The sequence below is a fragment of the Drosophila subpulchrella genome, unplaced genomic scaffold (genome assembly GCF_014743375.2).
Source record: "Drosophila subpulchrella strain 33 F10 #4 breed RU33 unplaced genomic scaffold, RU_Dsub_v1.1 Primary Assembly Seq117, whole genome shotgun sequence".
Taxonomy (NCBI): domain Eukaryota; kingdom Metazoa; phylum Arthropoda; class Insecta; order Diptera; family Drosophilidae; genus Drosophila; species Drosophila subpulchrella.
The window spans coordinates 217,756-236,841 of NW_023665459.1; the positions used below are offsets into that span (position 1 = coordinate 217,756).

The window sequence follows — 19,086 nt, forward strand, 5'->3', positions numbered from 1 at the left end:
AGTTGTATGTATCAAAGTCTTGAACTCTATCGTAATTGTTTTGTATTCTATGACCCAAGTATTTCACAACTTCTCTAAGTGGCTGAAGATTTCCAAAACTATCGAAATAATGTATATTATTTTTATTTTTATTATATGCAACCCAATGTGTACCACTTGATCGTGAATTATCTAGGTTTACTATACCACACTCCCGACTTTTTGGTGCTTCTGGAAGCAGATCTCTCATAAACACCCCTCTAAAATTTGGGATATATTTCTTAGCAAAATGTATCATGTCTATATTTGATAGTGGTCTATTGGGTAGCAGAGAAATTAGTTTTTTCGCTTCTTAATTCCTTTTCCCTTACTATAGGGCTTAAGAAAGAAACCATAACCCTTTCTATAGGGCTTGAGACATAATCCTTCTCCTACAGCAACACTTTCAATTTTCCTGTTGTGACGTTTTTTCTCCTCTATATCTTCTTTCGCCATTCTCGCATTGTTAATTGTTTTTGCAATTGCTGCACTACCACTTGCTAAACTACCAAGAGCGCTGAGGGCTGTCAAGATCGGCACGATTGGTAGAAAGCCCACAATTTTTGGGTACATTAATTACACGAGGTACTTTAACATTTTTCTTAGAACCGATTGATTGATGCATTGATTTACGTGCAACTTTAATTGCTCTCATAATGTCTAATGGTTTTTGTTTTTTTAATGTCTTAGTAGCAACATTAATAACAGTCGAAAGGTTTGTCTTCTTCATTTTGTTCTTCAATATCTTTTTCCTTCCTTTCTTTTCCTTTTAATTCAATTCCATACCAAATTTTTTCTTGGCTTTCATTATATTTGTAACAAAGTATGCTGCTGCTTTTTCACCAAGACTGCTATCTGGTGCCTTGACACGCGACCAGGCTTTGTCAATTAATATGGAGTCCGATGTCGTTCACTCAATGCCTTGTTTTGAGAATATGCAATATCGTGCTCTTTGCAAGCTTCATCCAATGGGTTTATTCCTTGATCACCACGTTCCAACCGTTTCTGTAACTTTGTACCCGGTCCACAAAAATTATATCCCGGAATATGGGCTTCAAACGGTAATGTATTGATTAGCTTATCGACAAGACCACCACCGTGTTTACAATTAAAAATACGACTGATGCGATTATAAAAACGTTTCCCCATTTTATTGATGTTTAATCATCAAAGATTTCTCATTGAATAAGGTGCATTAGATTAAAAGATGCGTTTAATAAGTCAAAAACAAAAAATTTTGGTTAAAAATATTAACGATGAAAACGAGAAAAATCTACCGCCACGACATAGTGCTCTCTTACCGAACACAATAAGAGCTCTAATTGTTGGCCCTTCGAATTGTGGTAAAACTAATATTATGTTAAGTCTAATAGAGAGTCCTAATGGATTAAAATTCGAAAATGTTTATATATTTTCAAAAAGTTTATATCAACCTCAATATGAGTACTTGGAGAAATTAAAGGAATGGGATATCATACATTCTCCCATAATGAGGGTGTACTAGACCCCAGTGAAGCTAAAAACAATTCCATTATGATATTCGATGACGTAGCTTGTGAAAAACAAGATAACATAAGATCTTATTTTTGTATGGGTCGACATAAAAATATTGACTCGTTTTATTTATGTCAAACGTATAGTCATATACCTAAACATCTGATTCGTGACAATGCTAACTTTATTATAATGTTTAAACAAGATGATTTAAATATGCGGCATATACAAGGGTGGTCAAAAGTATTTTCACAAAAAAAAAGTTAAATATATTCATAATTTGAACTTACATCTTGTTAACTTTGGCATCAATGGAAAGGTAATTTAAATGCCGATTGAATGATACAATACATTTCCTAACACATTCAGTACTTATTGAAAAGGACGAATTTGTGTGAAATGTCCTTTTTGAACTTTTTTCCTCGACTTGAAAACTTAAATTTGTTGATGCAAAAAGTTTCTTTAAACAAAAATAATAGTAACTGCAAAAATAATTTTTTAAAAATCATTTTGCTTATATTTTTTATGATTTTTTGAAAATGCTTAGTGTTCACGTCAAAAGGGCGTTTAATTTCAGGAGGCAGTGTCGAGCGGCAGTTTTATCCAGATGTCTACATCTCGCGCGCTCGCACTGCCGTCCGCTCTCCCTCTCCATCTCTCCCCTAAGTCTCCGCTCTGCTCTGGAGCGCTTAAGTTAAGTTAGGCTTAGGCAGTTCATGTTTCAAAGTGTACTAATAAACACCTACGCTCGTCGCGAAAAAACCCCAAAAGTACTCCCGTGTTTTTTGGGTACCATTCAGTCTTGGGGCTTCAACTATTTCCTTCGATCAAGCCGCACCGCCCCAACATTTTGGTCCAGTCGAAGCCGGATTTCAAAATCTTTGGATTTTCCTCTCCTGGAGTTTTCTTTGATTTTGTCCCAGCAGGCTTGAACCGCTCCAGATAAGTTCCACTTACTATAATTGCCGGTCATACGCCAGTTTTTCGAACCCTATTTCGACTAACTTTCTGTATGATATATTGTCTAAATCCAAAAGTGATTAATCCGACGCAACGGCATTTAATATATGTATTTCGATTCCGTTACTTGTGCCCGACAATATTCCAGTTTCCTTTGCCCACAATTGTACACTTGAAACAATTCCAGAAGATATTTCAGTGCTACTATTCAACAAAAATATTTCTCAAATATATTTTCAATTCCAATTGTGTGTAAAATATAACTCAGCCACAGTAAAAAATTCCCGATCATAAAGATCGCCCTTAAGATTTGCACTCTTTATTTTTTACTGTGTTCCAGCTGCATGTGTATATTTACAAAAACAATCTAATACAGTCCACTCGAACTACTTTTTTCTAATACAGTCCACTCCAACTACTTTTCTCGACCTACGAATACGGCTAAACTATTTCTAAAATTAAAAACAAAGTGACAATATCCACAAATTTACTCCAGCAAATCGTTTGCAATTTAGTTGTGCAGGTGACAAACAAACGCACCGACATACAAACATAAGCGAAGTCTTTCCAATTCCCGCAACGTTATTCCGCTATTCGCACCCCACATATGTACATATGTACAGTGTGCATACATACGTATATCGAAAGTGCACAGTGGGTCAAGAGCTCACAAAAAGTGTTCCTTTCAAACAAACAATATTAAAGTCCGTAATTCCTTACATAAGTCCGACCATCCGATATAATAAATATTTATTGCCTATCCGACAGTGTGACCGTATATATTTACAATCTTAATTGGTTCCTAAATTCCAATTTGATTCCAATCCGTTTCCTTGCATCTGAATTAAAATTCTAAATTTTTTATCGTCATGGCAACATCAGTAAAATCCGCTTTAACCCGATTTATGGCCACAGCTGACTGTCTGATCCACTTTGAGGCCACTGTGAACGCTCCAGGTGGTCCTACACCAACGTTATCCGCCTGTAACATCCGTCGCGATCACCTCAATTCCTTGTGGCAAACGGTAAAGGCAGCATACGACATATGCTCCGACAGCATTATATCTGCAGGCGAGAGCGCAGCAGACACAAAATCCATACTAAAGTCCACGTATTACCAAACGTACTCCACTTACGAAATATTTGCCGCGCAGCTGATGGAACAAATCCAAAAAGGCTCCTCCCAAATACCTCAAGCTCCAGTAACTCCGTCCCGAAATTCCACGTCTTATGGCTGTCGGCTCCCTCCTATCGACACAGAGGTTTTCTCTGGCGACTATCTTCGCTGGCCGACTTTCCGGGACCTTTTCACGGCAATATACATAGACAATCCGAGTCTAACGCCCGTTGAAAAATTATTCCACTTAAATTCAAAAACAAGTGGCGAAGCTCATTCCATAGTTTCAAGATCCCCACTCACCAATGATGGCTTTCGCTCAGCCTGGAATAACCTAACTGAGCGTTTCGAAAATAAGCGATTGCAGGTGAACAGTCACCTGAAAACACTTTTCAATGTGCAATCCATAGCACAGGAGTCGGGAGCAGCCTTAAAGGAACTTCAACGCACTTTTCAAGGTTGCTTAACTTCCTTAAAATTTTCCGGTGTTAATATTGAGAATTGGGACCCTATCCTGGTTTATACAAACTACCAAAGCTCACTCTCTCATTATGGGAGCAATCCATCCAAAATAAAGCCGAGATTCCTACGTGGCTTGAGCTTGATTCATATTTGACAGAGCGCAATCGAACTCTTGAGGCCGTCGATAGCTTCCGATCTGCCAATTTCCACCACGTCCAGTCCATAGACACAAATCGAGTGGCAGAATTTCCAAAAATAAATTCCTTCAACACAAGGTTAGTTCCGAAACCCAAGGGCTGCGATCTGTGTTCCAAGAAGAACCACCCCGTGCGTATATGTCCACGCTTCCTACAGATGACGGTAGACGATCGCCTAGCCTATATTCAAAGGAAGCAGTTGTGCTCCAATTGCTTTGCAAGTAGCCATCAATTCCGGGATTGCACAAGCGCTCACAACTGTCTCACTTGCCAAGATCGGCATCACACATTGCTGCATCGAAACAGCGGCCCTACTACTCCGACGATTCCATCCGACCCTCCAAGGCCAGTAACCGCCTCAGTTCCACACATCATTTCGTCCTACTCAGCGCAAGTTTCCGTACAAAAAGTCCCTCCTAAGAATACTCCATCCGAGTATTGGGTTCCATACCCATCCTTGGATGGCAGACGTACTCGAGGTATTAAATCCTACCAATGCCGAGTCTGCCAAAAGATCCATCCTCTACGGAAGTGCCACCACTTTCTACGGCTAAGCCCCCAGAATCGGCTCCAGGAAGTACATATCCAGAAGTACTGCTCCAATTGCTTGGCTCACAATCATACCAAGGACTCCTGCCGTAGTGGTCATAACTGCCACAAGTGTGGAAAGGACCACCACACTCTCCTACATACGGACGACCGATCTACACTTCCAACGTGTTCCTGAGCCTACTATCCTGAGGTTCTTGCTACGGGTGTCCTCGCAAGGGGGGGGAGAATGTTCACGTCAAAAGGGCGTTTAATTTCAGGAGGCAGTGTCGAGCGGCAGTTTTATCCAGATGTCTACATCTCGCGCGCTCGCACTGCCGTCCGCTCTCCCTCTCCATCTCTCCCCTAAGTCTCCGCTCTGCTCTGGAGCGCTTAAGTTAAGTTAGGCTTAGGCAGTTCATGTTTCAAAGTGTACTAATAAACACCTACGCTCGTCGCGAAAAAACCCCAAAAGTACTCCCGTGTTTTTTGGGTACCATTCAGTCTTGGGGCTTCAACTATTTCCTTCGATCAAGCCGCACCAACACTTAGAAACATGCATTTTAGCCATATTTTTCTCTTTTTCATACAAATTTTTTCCGACAGTGTCACCTTTAAAAAATCATAAAAAATATAAGCAAAATGATTTTTGAAAAATTCTTTTTGCAGTTACTATTATTTTTGTTTGAAGAAACTTTTTGCATCAAAAAATTTAAGTTTTCAAGTCGAGGAAAAAAGTTCAAAAAGGACATTTTCACACAAATTCGTCCTTTTCAATAAATACTGAATGTGTTAGGAAATGTATTGTATCATTCAAACGGCATTTAAATTACCTTTCCATTGATGCCAAAGTTAACAAGATGTAAGTTCAAATTATGAATATATTTAACTTTTTTTTTGTGAAAATACTTTTGACCACCCTTGTATATCGGGACCATATTAACATTGATATGAATTATGAAACAATTTTGAAAATTTGTCAAAAATGTTGGGAGGGCAAGCACGGATTCCTATTAATTAGCAAGGATAACGAAATGGATAACGGAAGATACAGAAAAAGATTTGATCAATTTATTATGATTTAAGGAGTAATTTCAATATAAAGCTTGGTTAAATACTTACAATCCCACAGTTTATCAAGAGATTTCAATATGTCTAGATCACTTGCATTATCCTTGAATGGAAATAGTTCCATTATAAATAGAAACTTTTTTCCACCCATCGAATTGAATGGTCGATATGAGTGCGCTCTTATCGATTTTAAAATGTATAATTCGATTCCAAATATTGATGAAAAACATAACCTCTTCCACATCGGTGACAAGGTTATTACAATTCCAACTGGGTCATATGAGTTGAATGATATCACCGATTTCATTTACAATAAACTAAAAGACTATAACCTTGAAAATACATTTAAAATTCAAAGTAATAATAATACACTTCAAGTTGAAATAACTACCATGCGAGAGTCAGTTTACTTTAATAAGGAAAGATCGGTTGGACAACTGTTTGGTTTCCATCAAAAAGTACTAGAACCACATCCTACAAAAACCTATCGATCAGATCAGACCGTGAACATATTAAAAATTAATACAATTCGTTTGGAATGTAATATAATCAACGGTTCATATGTAGATAATACACCGAATCATACATTACATGAGTTTGGCATTAATGTTCCGCCTGGGTATAAAATGACAGTGACACCATATAACCTAATTTATTTACCAATCAACTGTGAAGAAATAACCACACTATCTACGCATAGTTGATCAAAACGGTGATTTGGTGAATTTACGTGGTGAAAACGTTTCGATTCGCATGAACATTCGGTTAATAGAATGATTATTTATAATAAAAGACGTAGCTTAAGTTCTCAGCCAAGCATTACTAATTGTAAAGCTATAGAAAGAGGATCAACAGTAAAAAGAAGCTCACTTACTTTGAAAAATAAACTATTTTTAAAGTCGTTAGGCTTGAAGCTTCGAGTATAATATAAAAGGTGGAAAGGAAAACAATGAACGAAATTTTAAATGTTCGAGAAAAGGTTTACTCAGATGAGAGTATTTCGAAGAAAGAGTTTCATACTTATTCATCGTATAATCAAACATTTAAACCAAACGATGAAATTCGAATTACTATTAATAATCAAGACTTGTACGTGCTTCCTCACGAAAGTTACCTTAATTTTCAAGGAATTATTAGAAAAGATTCACCGAATGGACCTACAACTAATAATGTTACCACTTTTTTTAAAAATAATTGTATGTCTTACTTTTTGGATGAAATTAAGTACGAAATAAATGGATGTGAGATTGATAAAACACGATTTGTCGGTATGACTACAACCCTAAAAAATTATATATCTCTGGATAATCTTCAAAGTCAAAATCTATTAAATTCCGGATGGAGCAGTGCAGATGAAATTTCTACGGGACCCCACTTTAACTTTTCTGTACCATTAAAAAATTTGATGGGATTTGCTGAGGATTATAAAAAAGTTTTGCTAAATTGTAAACATGAACTAGTGTTGATGCCAACTAAGAATCTTGGTGATGTGTTTGAACAAACCAGAAATGAACAAACTTTTAAGTTGGAAATGACGAATATAACCTGGAAAATTCCCCATGTAACTCCGAGCGATTTTGCAAAAATGAAGATGTACGATATTATTAAAAGTGGTGTAAACCTACCAATTGCATTCCGGAGTTGGGATTCATATGTTAACCCCAAATTGGGGTATGGAAGTCAACACAGTTGGAATGTGAAATTGTCGGCTAACCGCGAAAAACCAAGATTTGCCATAATTGGGTTTAAACCAAATGGAGAACTTATCACAAATAACTTATCAAACTTGAAAGTTCACTTGAATTCTGAGTCATATCCATATGATAATCTAAATGTTGATTTTAGTAAGAATCAATATGCACACCTATATGAAATGTATACAAGATTTCAATCTAGTTACTATAATCGTGAATCACAACCATTTTTGACCCCAAATGAATTTAAATTAAGGGCCCCTATTATTGTGGTTGATCTTTCATATTAAAACGAATCAGTGAAAACTGGTCCTATTGATGTGAGAATTTCAATAGAACTGAAGACACCAAGTCATGAAAATACCCAAGCTTACTGTCTCCTCATACATGACCGTTTAGTTGAATATAACCCATTAAACGGACTAGTACAACGAGTTGTTTAACATTAGAAAAATGTTGAAAGATACTGTTTCGATTGATGTTCAAGGTTTCTTTGATAATAATAATAATTTTATTCTAAAGGAAATTAGAATTGTATTCGAAAAAGATCCAAACTTGAATAATAGTTTTTTAATAGAACCACCATATGATTTTACTTTGCTAAATACAAAATCTCGAAAGACTGGAACGATGGAAAAAATAGTTTTCCACAAACTTGAAAGTATCTAAGGACAATTACAAGCGGAAAACAAATTATTTGTAAAGGTGTGGAAAAGAAACGATTTCTACAGAAGTTTTTTGGGAGTCGTCAGCTCATTAATATCGAGGAAATGGGCTGTCCGTCATTAAACAGGTTTAAAGGAAACCGGTTTCCCTATTGTGAAACACACCTTAAGGGCGGGGTTTGTGCTCTTAACAATGCATACATTATTTTGACATTTTTTAAAAGTAGCTCCAAAACAATAAAATAATTTTTATACATCATTTTAAAGTTGAGACTAGATGTGTAAGGACCTACAAGAAAATAAAATTAACAAAATGAAATTTCATGAGGAAATTGACCAATTTATTGAATAATTTAATGGACAGATAATTGGTCAGCATTTTCAATACCTTCTAAACACAAAAACTATGTTCATGAATCGAGGTGGACATGATCTCAAAACTACGAATTATGGTGAACACTTTACATTTTGTAATCCAGAAATGACGTCGGAAACGTGCGCCTGCTTCTTCAATGCAAATCGCCGGAATCAAAGCAGAAAATTAATTTCTATATATAATAAAAATGTTCACAATACCAAAATAAATGAATAAATGTATTACATTATGTATTAATGTGTACAAAATAAACTTCTGACTTTTTATTTCGAGTTAAAATTACAGGTACGGAGAATGGAAAATATTTCCTTGACTGAGATATGTCGGCTACTTGCGAGTTGTTGCGCGGTCGTGATTTCAACCCCTACTATGGGAACGTACTAGAGCTAGCAGTCAGCCGAGGTCGTTGGCGTGAGGCCCATGATCTTGTCAATGAGCGTGCGCCTTCAGGCTTGTGCATGTGTCCCTTTTATTGCGGTCAGGTAAGTGACAGGTGCGCATGTTCGGGTAGCTCTTGCTTGAATCCCTTTTATGACATGTTTATGACCCATTTGTGGAAGGGAGAGAATCTTTGACAATTTACCAGTTAAACCTACTGGGGCGGAAATAAAAATGTGTATTTGAAAATATTCCACATCTGAGAATCATTAACTTGTGAAATTTATTTTATTGGGGTTCTTTTGATTTCTAAATTAGTTTTACAATCATAGGAAACATTATTCCCCAACATGATCGGACATGTTCCTCTAAGATAACCATCTTTGAATACTTTGGGTGTGCGACCTTTCACACGTGCACAGCAACACCTGTGATAATGAGGCAAAAGGGTACGTGATCACACCTTTCCCCAACATGATCGGATATGTTCCTGTAAGATAACAACCTTTGGATACTATGGTTGTGCGACCTTTCTCACGTGCACCTTTCTCACCTGACTATTAATTGCACATAATGAGGGGAAGGATACATGATCAATATTGTCACATGGGGATGTGGGGGCGATGGGGGCAATTAAGTATACTCTTTATAGACATGATCGTGACATTTTTATGAGTTCAAAGTCCATTAAAATCAGTTAATTTATTGGATTATGCTAATTGTCCTAGAACCCGCATACGTTAATGAGGGGGGAGGGGGGGCTTGGGGCCATTAATATGCTAATTGTCCCAGAACCCATCTTTCCCTACTACTAAGGGGATTGTTACCCATTGTTTGGGCTATAGGGAAATTACAAAATTTCCTATATGGCTCCGAAGAAATTCGAATTTTCACAGATCATCAACCTCTCACGTTCGCTGTTTCTGAGCGAAATGCTAGTGCCAAAATTAAACGATGGAAGGCATTCATTGAAGAACACAACGCAAATTTATTCTATAAGCCAGGAAAGGAACATTTTGTGGCCGATTCCTTGTCCCGACAAAACATTAACTCAATGCAAAATGAACCCCAATCCGATGTTGCCACTGTGGACAGCGAAGTCTTCTTGACCTACACGGTCAAACCCACGGATAAACCCTTGAACAGCATCAGGAATCAAATAATTCTGGAAGAAGCAGGCCAGCCTTCACGGCGAAATTTTATAATTTTCGGGAGCAAAACCCGCCACATAATACATTTCAATAACAAAGACTCACTGCTCGAGTTGGTTAAAGAGGTCGTTAACGTGAATGTTGTGAACGCCATTCACTGTGACCTCCATACATTAGCTTGCATCCAGCATGCCCTGTTGCTGGAATTCCCGGCAACCAAGTTCTGGCACTGTAAAAGATTCGTGAATGATATCACAGATGCAAATGAGCAGTCTGAAATTATAACTTGCGAACACAACCGCGCCCACAGAGCTGCCCAGGAAAATGTGAAACAAGTCCTTCAGGACTACTATTTTCCAAAAATGACTAAGCTCGCTAATGAGGTAGTCAATAATTGCAAAACATGCACCCCAAGAAGCAGGATTTGGGGGTCACACCAATCCCTTCGTATGCGGATATCGACATATACTCCACAGATAAAAAGTTATTTTTAACCTGGGTCGACAAATTCTTAAAGTTCGAGGTAAAGCAACCTTCTAGGGCCACAGTAGACGTGCGTGGACCCATCATGCAGCTTGTGAACTTTTTTCCTAAAACCAAGACCTTATACTGCGACAATGGGGCATCATTCAACTCGGAGAACATAAATTCATTGTTAAAAAATCAGTATAGCATAGACACCGTTAACGCACCTCCTTTACACAGTAGCTCCAATGGGCAAGTGGAACGATTTCACAGCACCCTAACGGAGATAGCAAGGTGTAATACACAATTGACAAAAAAATTAATGACACCGTCGAACTCGTCATGACAGCCACGGTAGAGTACAACAAAACGCTACACTCAGTCACGAATTTGCAACCAAAAGATGCTATGCACTCAGCTAGCGATGAACAAAGGTTGGCAATAAAACGACAAATCGAAAAAGCTCAACAAGCTAATCTAAATAGGTTCAACCCAACAAGACAAAATCTAATTTTTGAGGTAGGAGAAAAAGTATACCTTAGAAATAACAAAAGGTTAGGGAATAAACTAACTCCACTGTACACAGAAGAGCGCGTACAAGCACACATGGGAACGTCTGTTCTCATTAGAGGGTGGGTGGTCCATAAGGACAACCTCAGATAAAACCCCTTTTAATTTTTCTATCGGCTCACACGCACCCGACACTTACACATATTTACCCTATAAGGAGCACAGTAGTTTTAACCTTTCGCTTTCTTACAGGATCGCAGGAATTGTATTGATAACGTTAGCTGTAGTTGACGCTAGAGTGACAGACTACTCCCACGCCCAATACATACCTGTCACGGATGGGATCGCACTGGTGTGGGAACAGATACATGTTTTGCAGCACTCAAGCAATTTAACGGAATTCTCAGAAATGATAAACGAAACTGCTAAGTTGCCCGACTTATTCCCACAGTCGCACATGCGAAAATTGCTAGAGGTCGACACTGACCATATTAGAAGCTTATTGTCCGTGTTAAAAATACACCATAAGATGGCCAGGAGTCTAGACTTTTTAGGTACCGCACTTAAGGTGGTAGCGGGCACACCGGTCGCATCTGACCTTGAAATGCTTAGAATGTCCGAGTCCCGACTGATAGAGTCAAATAACAGGCGGAGTCAACATTTTTGTATGACAAGCGGCCGGCTTGCCGTCCACGTTTAGCCAGGGTACAGCTTATAAGTTCGAGTTATCATTTGTCATTCACTGAATAAAGAGCTTGTGCTCCATTTGATTTAACTCCGGCAAACTGCCGTTAACTTCTTATCACTTCAAACTGTCTGAGTCTCTAGGCCAGAAGGTTAGGAAGGGCAGTAACCCTTCCATCCTAAACTACCTAAATCAACATTTGGGGATCACTGGCCAACCGGCCACCAACACCAATTGGAATATCGTCAATTAGACATCACGTCATCACTGATAGCCACCAGCCAACCGGCCACCAACACCAATTGGAATATCGTCGCTTAGACACCACGTCATCACTGACAGCGGCGAGGAAAGACTACAACTACAATACTTAATTTATATACCTTATGGGGTCGGAAACGCTTCCTTCTGCCTGTTACATACTTTCCGACGAATCTAGTATACCCTTTTACTCTTCGAGTAACGGGTATAAATACCTACATTTAAACAAAATTTTTACCAATTTACACAAATTATTCTTTTACCTATGAACGAATCCAAATTTTTAATCTTACCCAACTATATGGCATACCATAATGCGAAAGACGTATATTATTTCACGAACAAATGTAATAGGGTGCATAAGTATTTTATCTGTGAAAACTTTATTTCAACCAAAAACAATCTTAAAACAGAATGCCTTGATAATATATTCACGTTAAATACTGCAAATTGAAAAGTCAAAGATGTTGGAATCCAAGAAATAATTACGGAAATAGAAGCAGCATACATCTTAATTTTGAACACAAATAACTCGACTATTGAATCTAATTGTACGACTAATATTTCTGTAAAGGGATCTTCTCTAGTTACGTTCAAAAACGGAGAAGTATACATGAACCAAATTCCCTATGACAAAGAATTGTCACAATTCGAGGAAAAGATAGAAGCTACAGTTCCGGTTATTCAAAATATCAACTTCACCGATCACATTGAAGATATTAATTTACAGAAACTTAATTTGCGTACCAACAATGCTTCCAATTCCATTGTTTATTGGAAAAAGTTAACGACTACTAATTTTGGAGCTGTATATCTATTATTATTAGTTGGAGTCTTGGTATCAATCCTTTTGATACATACAAAAAAGAAAATTGTATTCGCTACCATACTAGAACCGAGTTTCGTGACGTCCACTCCTTCGCTTTGGCCGTCACTTCAATCCAGGAGGGGAGAAGTTACCGACCAGTCGGTTGGCAACGAGCCTGCGGCTAAACCTCCCAGAGCTACCCTAGAAATGGTACGCTGACTGGGTGGGCACTTTGACCCACACATCTGGATGCAGTTATGTTGCAAGCCGAAACATTGTATATACCCAGCAACGACCCACTCGAGTCGTTGCCCCGCTATCGTTTTGCTGACATCGCAACAGGATGCCCCGACTACAGGAAATATGACACGAGCGGACACTTCGAACGGATTGCTGGCTAATTATTCTTTATTTCATCTTGTATTACTGTATAAGCCCTTATGTATAGTATATAAGATTTTATGTGCATTTTCGGCAGCGGCGGCTTCTCGGCCACTGCTGAACAATATATGAATAAGTCTAGAAATTCACTTAAACGTTTTTACTCTATTCAAATCGTATTTAATTTCAACAAATATCAATCTTGAGATTCAAAGTATCAATTCTGAGGACTTACTGACGGATAACTGGAACCCCCTTGGACCACTACCGAACAGCGGAAGATACCATAACTCGCGCATAGCGTGTGTTCCTTTTGAGGGCCGTGTTTCCATGCGAGCTCTAAAAATAAGTGAATGGTAGAGCATAACTTTTCGCGGCGCCTTTTTCAAATCCTCTGCTTTGACCGCGTAAATATTGAAGACGTCGGCCAAGTTTCGGTCTTAAAGGCTGAAGAAGGATAGATCGGTTAAGAGGAGCTTGAATATAAATGATTGTACTTACCATATTCATTAAACATTTGTAAAACCCACAATGTGAGTGAGTTTACCCAGTGGGGGAGATGGAACAGTCGTAATCGCGAGAAGGGGGCAACCGACCGAGAATGGGTGGTGCCCTTCCGCATCTTAAGAGCATCCATGGTTGGGTGGGAGCGCTTGGCTTAGTCATCAATAGCCACAAAATTTAACCCATTTTTAAGTCAATATTTGTAGGTATTTACCTTTGTTTACATTTTTGTTTTTTGAGATGACCGATAGTTTAGTGATGTGAGACAGCGGAGTTGTCGATACTTATGTTGCAAGCTGTGGTATTTGGGGTACTCTGCCTTTAGATAAGACTGAGCTAGCAGCACTGCCACCGAAAAATAAGCAGTTCGTAACAATTTCCCTTCATTTTATTTGTCTTATAATCTAGTGTTGTTTGCCTTTAATCAGCGCTCTCAGAGTTCGGTGTCTCCGTTATTCTCTCTTCTTGTTAATCCGCCTAGGAAAAGCAAGAGAAAACAAAAAACGCATAATGGAGTGAGAGAAAAAGGGCTTGACATTGCTCATTCTTTCGGCGTTAGCCGACAGAAATTAACCGTTTTTAAATAAGTGCGCCGGCAATTTTTCGTTTACAAATGCGTTTATAAGTTTAAGTCAAGTAAGTGATACTATAATTCATTAATGTGAACCAATTAAATTATGTAAACTGTTTACTTACAGTTTTTATTGGTTCGCCCCTTACCGCAGCGCTTCCTGTGTTTATTTTCAGTAATATTAATTGACTGCCCGAAGACCCTGACAAATGTTTTCGCAAGGCAATCCAATAAATTCAAAAAATTAAAGCTAAAAAAGAACAAAAAATTAAAAGTCGCAAAAAGAATTATAAAAAAAATTTAAGCAAATAATAAATTAGTTTTATTTTGGAAGACTTTTTTACATTTTATAGATAACATTTTATTTTTTGGTCACACATGAAATCCCCAAGGACATGTCACATCCCATACGACAAATACGTACGACGATACGAAAAATGTTCATAAGAGCAATCCCGTTCCTAATCCGGGTCCCACTTCCTCAAGGTCCAATATGCCTATTGGGACTCGGAGCTGGACTGCGGTGGAGCGGAAAAAATGGCGAAGCATCTGTGGGACGAGAAGGAAGCTTTAAACTACTAATTTACATAAATAAAAACATTCGTTGAACATTCCATTTATTTTTATTTTAATTTCTTTGTGTACCAGCAGACTTCTCCTTTTTAAATCTCTACAGTTGATTTGTTTTCGGTTTGGCAACAAACCCAGCTGCTTGACAGTAAGACCATGCTGAATGTAATGCGGGTCAACTTTGAGAACTTCGGTCACTCTACAAAAAATAAGATTTTTCGACTCTTAAGCCGATCTGAGTAAAACCGCGAGCTAACCATAGGAGTGAGCGAGAGGCAAACAGGCGGCTAAATCTTTTCGTCGGGTCTGTTTTTCAGCGCGGTTCTCAGATGAGCTAAGGAAATACCAGAAAAAATACCAGATTTCGGGAGTGAATTTTCGATGAACGCCGTTACCCGCGGCCCATAGAATAAGAAATTTAATCTTTGGCGGTGTTCGTGCAGAAGCGGTGGGGAATTTAAAAATTAAAAATGGAAGAAAAACACCAAAATCGGCTTAAGGAGGTCAGTGCAGATGAAAAAGGAAGCCTAATCCAAGCTATTGCTCTTTATTGTGGGACTTGACAGACAGGAAGCAATACCACAACGCGTTGTGGCCCCGTTGCACCGGGGCAAATCCGCAGAATAGTTGAAGCGCTGGAGGAGATCCACTAGAGAATCCCCCCAGTGGGAAGGAACATGGGACATCGCTCGATCTCCAACGAGCTCTCCATTGAGGACTCCACCTCCACCAGCTACTTGACGGCTAAAGCGGAGATGGAGGACGCGCAGGTTTCTATAGGGAGGAGAAAATAAGGTCGCCCGCTAAGGGACACCTAGAGGAGCTATCACCAGCCAGGAGCCAGCTAGGAGCTGGACTACAGATGGCGCGGGAAAGATGGCGGAGCATACGTGGGACAAGAAGGAAGCCTTTAACTTCTTATTTACATAAATAAAAACATTCGTTAAAAATTTCATTTATTATACCCGTTACTCGTAGAGTAAAAGGGTATACTAGATTCGTCGGAAAGTATGTAACAGGCAGAAGGAAGCGTTTCCGACCCCATAAAGTATATATATTCTTGATCAGGATCACTAGCCGAGTCGATCTAGCCATGTCCGTCTGTCCGTCTGTCCGTCTGTCTGTCCGGATGAACGCTGAGATCTTGGAAACTATGAGAGCGAGGCTATTGAGATTTGGCGACCAGATTCCTGAGCTTCTTACGCAGCGCAAGTTTGTTTCAGTAGAGTGCCACGCCCACTCTAACGCCCACAAACCGCCCAAAACTGTGGCTTCTACAGTTTTGATGCTAGAGTAAAAATTTAAACTGAAATGAATTGTTCTTATCAATACCTATCGATTGACCCAAAAAAAAGTTTGCCACGCCCACTTTAACGCCCACAAACCGCCCACAAACTTCAAAAAATCGTAAATATGAACGCGGATATCTCGGAAACTATTAAAGATAGAGTATTGGGATTTCAGATTTAGATTCCGTAGCTTTGTACGCAGCGCAGGTTTGTTATGCGAATATGCCACGCCCACTCTACCGCCCACAAACCGCCCAAGCCTGTGGCGCTCACAATTTTTATGTTAGATAAAAAATTTTAACTGAAATGTATTGGTCTCGTCAATACCTATCGATTGATCCAACGCCTACCCTAACGCCCACAATGCTTAAATCTGTCTTCCGCCGGTAGGTGGCGCATTTAAATCTCGCTTTGCTGCTTGCATATCTCCATTTACCTTTGGTCCCATTAGCTGAGTAACGGGTATCTGATAGTCGAGGTACTCGACTATAGCGTTCTTCCTTGTTTTTATTTTAATTTCTTTGTGACTTTAACGGAAAGGGAATGCTCTCAGGAAGATTATGATCACGCTCTTAAAGTTTGGTCCCATTTCTCATGTTCCACTCTTAAAGATTATTTAGAATTATATTTGAAAACTGATGTATTCCTTTTAACTGACATTTTTGAAAACTTCCGAAAAATTTGTATGCAAATTTATTCACTTGACCCAGCTCAGTATTTTACGACACCAGGTCTATCTTGGGAGTCAATGTTGAAAACTACAAATATTCAACTTGAATTGCTGACAGATATAGATATGTATAGATTTATTCAAAGTAGCATTCGAGGTGGTTTAGTTCAATGTTGTCATAGATATACAAAAGCAAATAATAAATATTTGTCAGATTATGATTCCTCGAAGGAGTCTTCATTTTTAATGTATGTGGATGCTAATAACTTGTATGGTTGGGCAATGTCACAACCTTTACCATATAAAGACTTTAAGTGGATGTCTACTACAGACATAGACAATTTTGATATTCATAATATTTCATTTGATAGCAACTACGGTTATTTTTCGGAAGTGGACTTTATATATCCATACCGTTTACATGATCTTCATAAATATCTTCCATTTTGTCCGTCAAATTGTCTGGCCTCAAAAGTGGATAAGGTAAAAAAATTAATTACTGACCTGGGAAATAAGAAAAATTATGTAATACATTATCGGAATTTGCAACAATGTATACAGAATGGGTTAGTATTGAAAAAGATATATAGAGGTGTTCAGTTTTTACAAAAACCTTGGTTAAAGAATTACATTGATCTAAATACTTTACATAGGCAAAATGCAAAAAATAAATTTGAAAAAGATTTTTTTAAATTAATGAAGAATTCTGCATACGGAAAAACAATGGAAGATCCCGAGCGCAGGGTCGATATTAAGCTTATTAGCACATGGGAAGCTCCGGATAGCTCGAAGACTGGACGAAAAGCACATTGTGCCAAAGCTCTAATTTCAAAATCCAATTTTCATAGTGCAACTTAAATTAATGATAATTTCTATGCAATTCAAATGAAAAGATTGTCCGTTTTATTTAATAAGCCAATGTATTTAGGATTTGCAGTATTAGACTTATCGAAATAGAAAATGTATGATTTTCACTATCAATATATGAAGCCAAAGTTTCACGAAAAGTTACTCTTAAATTATATGGATACTGATTCATTTATCTATACAATAAAAACTGAAGATTTTTATAAAGATATTCGTAATGATCTTGAAGCCAAATTTGATACATCGGACTATTCAGATGAAAGAATTAATCTATATAACTTCAAAAGAGTTAACAAAAAAAGTTTAGGATTTTTTAAAGATGAGCTTAACGGTAAACTCATGACAGAATTTGTAGGTCTGTGCTCAAAGGTTTATTGTTATAAAACAGATCAAGTTGAATCTTCACATAATAAAGCAAAGGGAGTGAGTTCACGAAATCTTACAATTGAACACTATAAAAATGTTTTATTATCTGGGGCCTCACTATATGGTAATAGAACAATGTTTAGATCAAAAGCACACAAAATACCTACAGTTAAAGTAAATTAAAAAGTTATTTGTGGCAAAGGTAACAAAAGAAATCGTAATGTTAATGAAACACAATTTTTAGAGTTAAATAACGAAGACCATGGTACGACATCAATAAAACATCAGAGATTAATTGAAAAAGATATTTTAGAAAATGTTGAATTGTTAGAATCAAATTCATTTTGCTTGGGTGAGATGATACAAAATAATTATGTGAACGATGGAGAATCATTAGTGTTCAGGCCCACTGTCCGGCGAATCTGGACTGGCCCCGCTATCCAGCTGCACCGCTCTACCCCTCTACCGCTCTCCCGCTCTCCCGCTCTCCCGCTCTCTCGAGCTCCTGCTCTCCTGCGCTGTTCCTAGCTCCCTCTATGAAGTCTCCGCTGCGCTTTGAAGCGCAGAGCGGAGCTTAGACTAATTTAGTTCGATTTTTGGAGTTCAACTGAATAAACCGCGGTCGTACCCCCGCCTACTTTTGCAAATTAACTTTGTGCGTACATTCATTTCAATTAAGGGGCAATACGCGTTCGAGTGGTTTCTCCCCTACAGCTTCCGCAACCCCAGCAGCAAACGCACCAGCAAGCCACCGAGGCCCAGCGAAGCAGCCCGCCGACGCCGCCAGTTTTGCCGCCGTCGCCTCCCACGCCATTCCACCAGCGCCACCACGGTACCCCGCTACCCCCCGGCGTACATTTTGGTCCTTCGAGCCGGATAAGATAAGTAAAGCTTTTTGTCTTATTAATTGCCGGTCTGCAGTCAGCCACTCGAAAATATAATTCGTTTGACTTTCTGTACGATTTGTCCAAAATCCTAGTCCGATTAAATCCGACAACGGCAATTAATAAATTACTTCGCCATTTTTT

The 19,086-nt window shown here is 38.5% G+C and overlaps 1 long non-coding RNA gene across 2 annotated transcripts; it reads right to left on the bottom strand.

Annotated features, from left to right (window-relative positions):
- Positions 1–13,230: 13,230 nt before the first annotated feature.
- On the bottom strand, positions 13,231–14,546 carry LOC119558616. 2 transcript variants are annotated; one of them, XR_005220311.1, is made up of 4 exons: positions 14,422–14,542; positions 13,940–14,202; positions 13,723–13,878; positions 13,231–13,668 (listed from the first exon to the last, which is right to left on the bottom strand). It is a non-coding gene; the product is annotated as an uncharacterized LOC119558616 (long non-coding RNA). The 2 variants fall into 2 exon arrangements; XR_005220310.1 differs by having other exon boundaries at positions 13,723–14,202; positions 14,422–14,546.
- Positions 14,547–19,086: the final 4,540 nt, after the last annotated feature.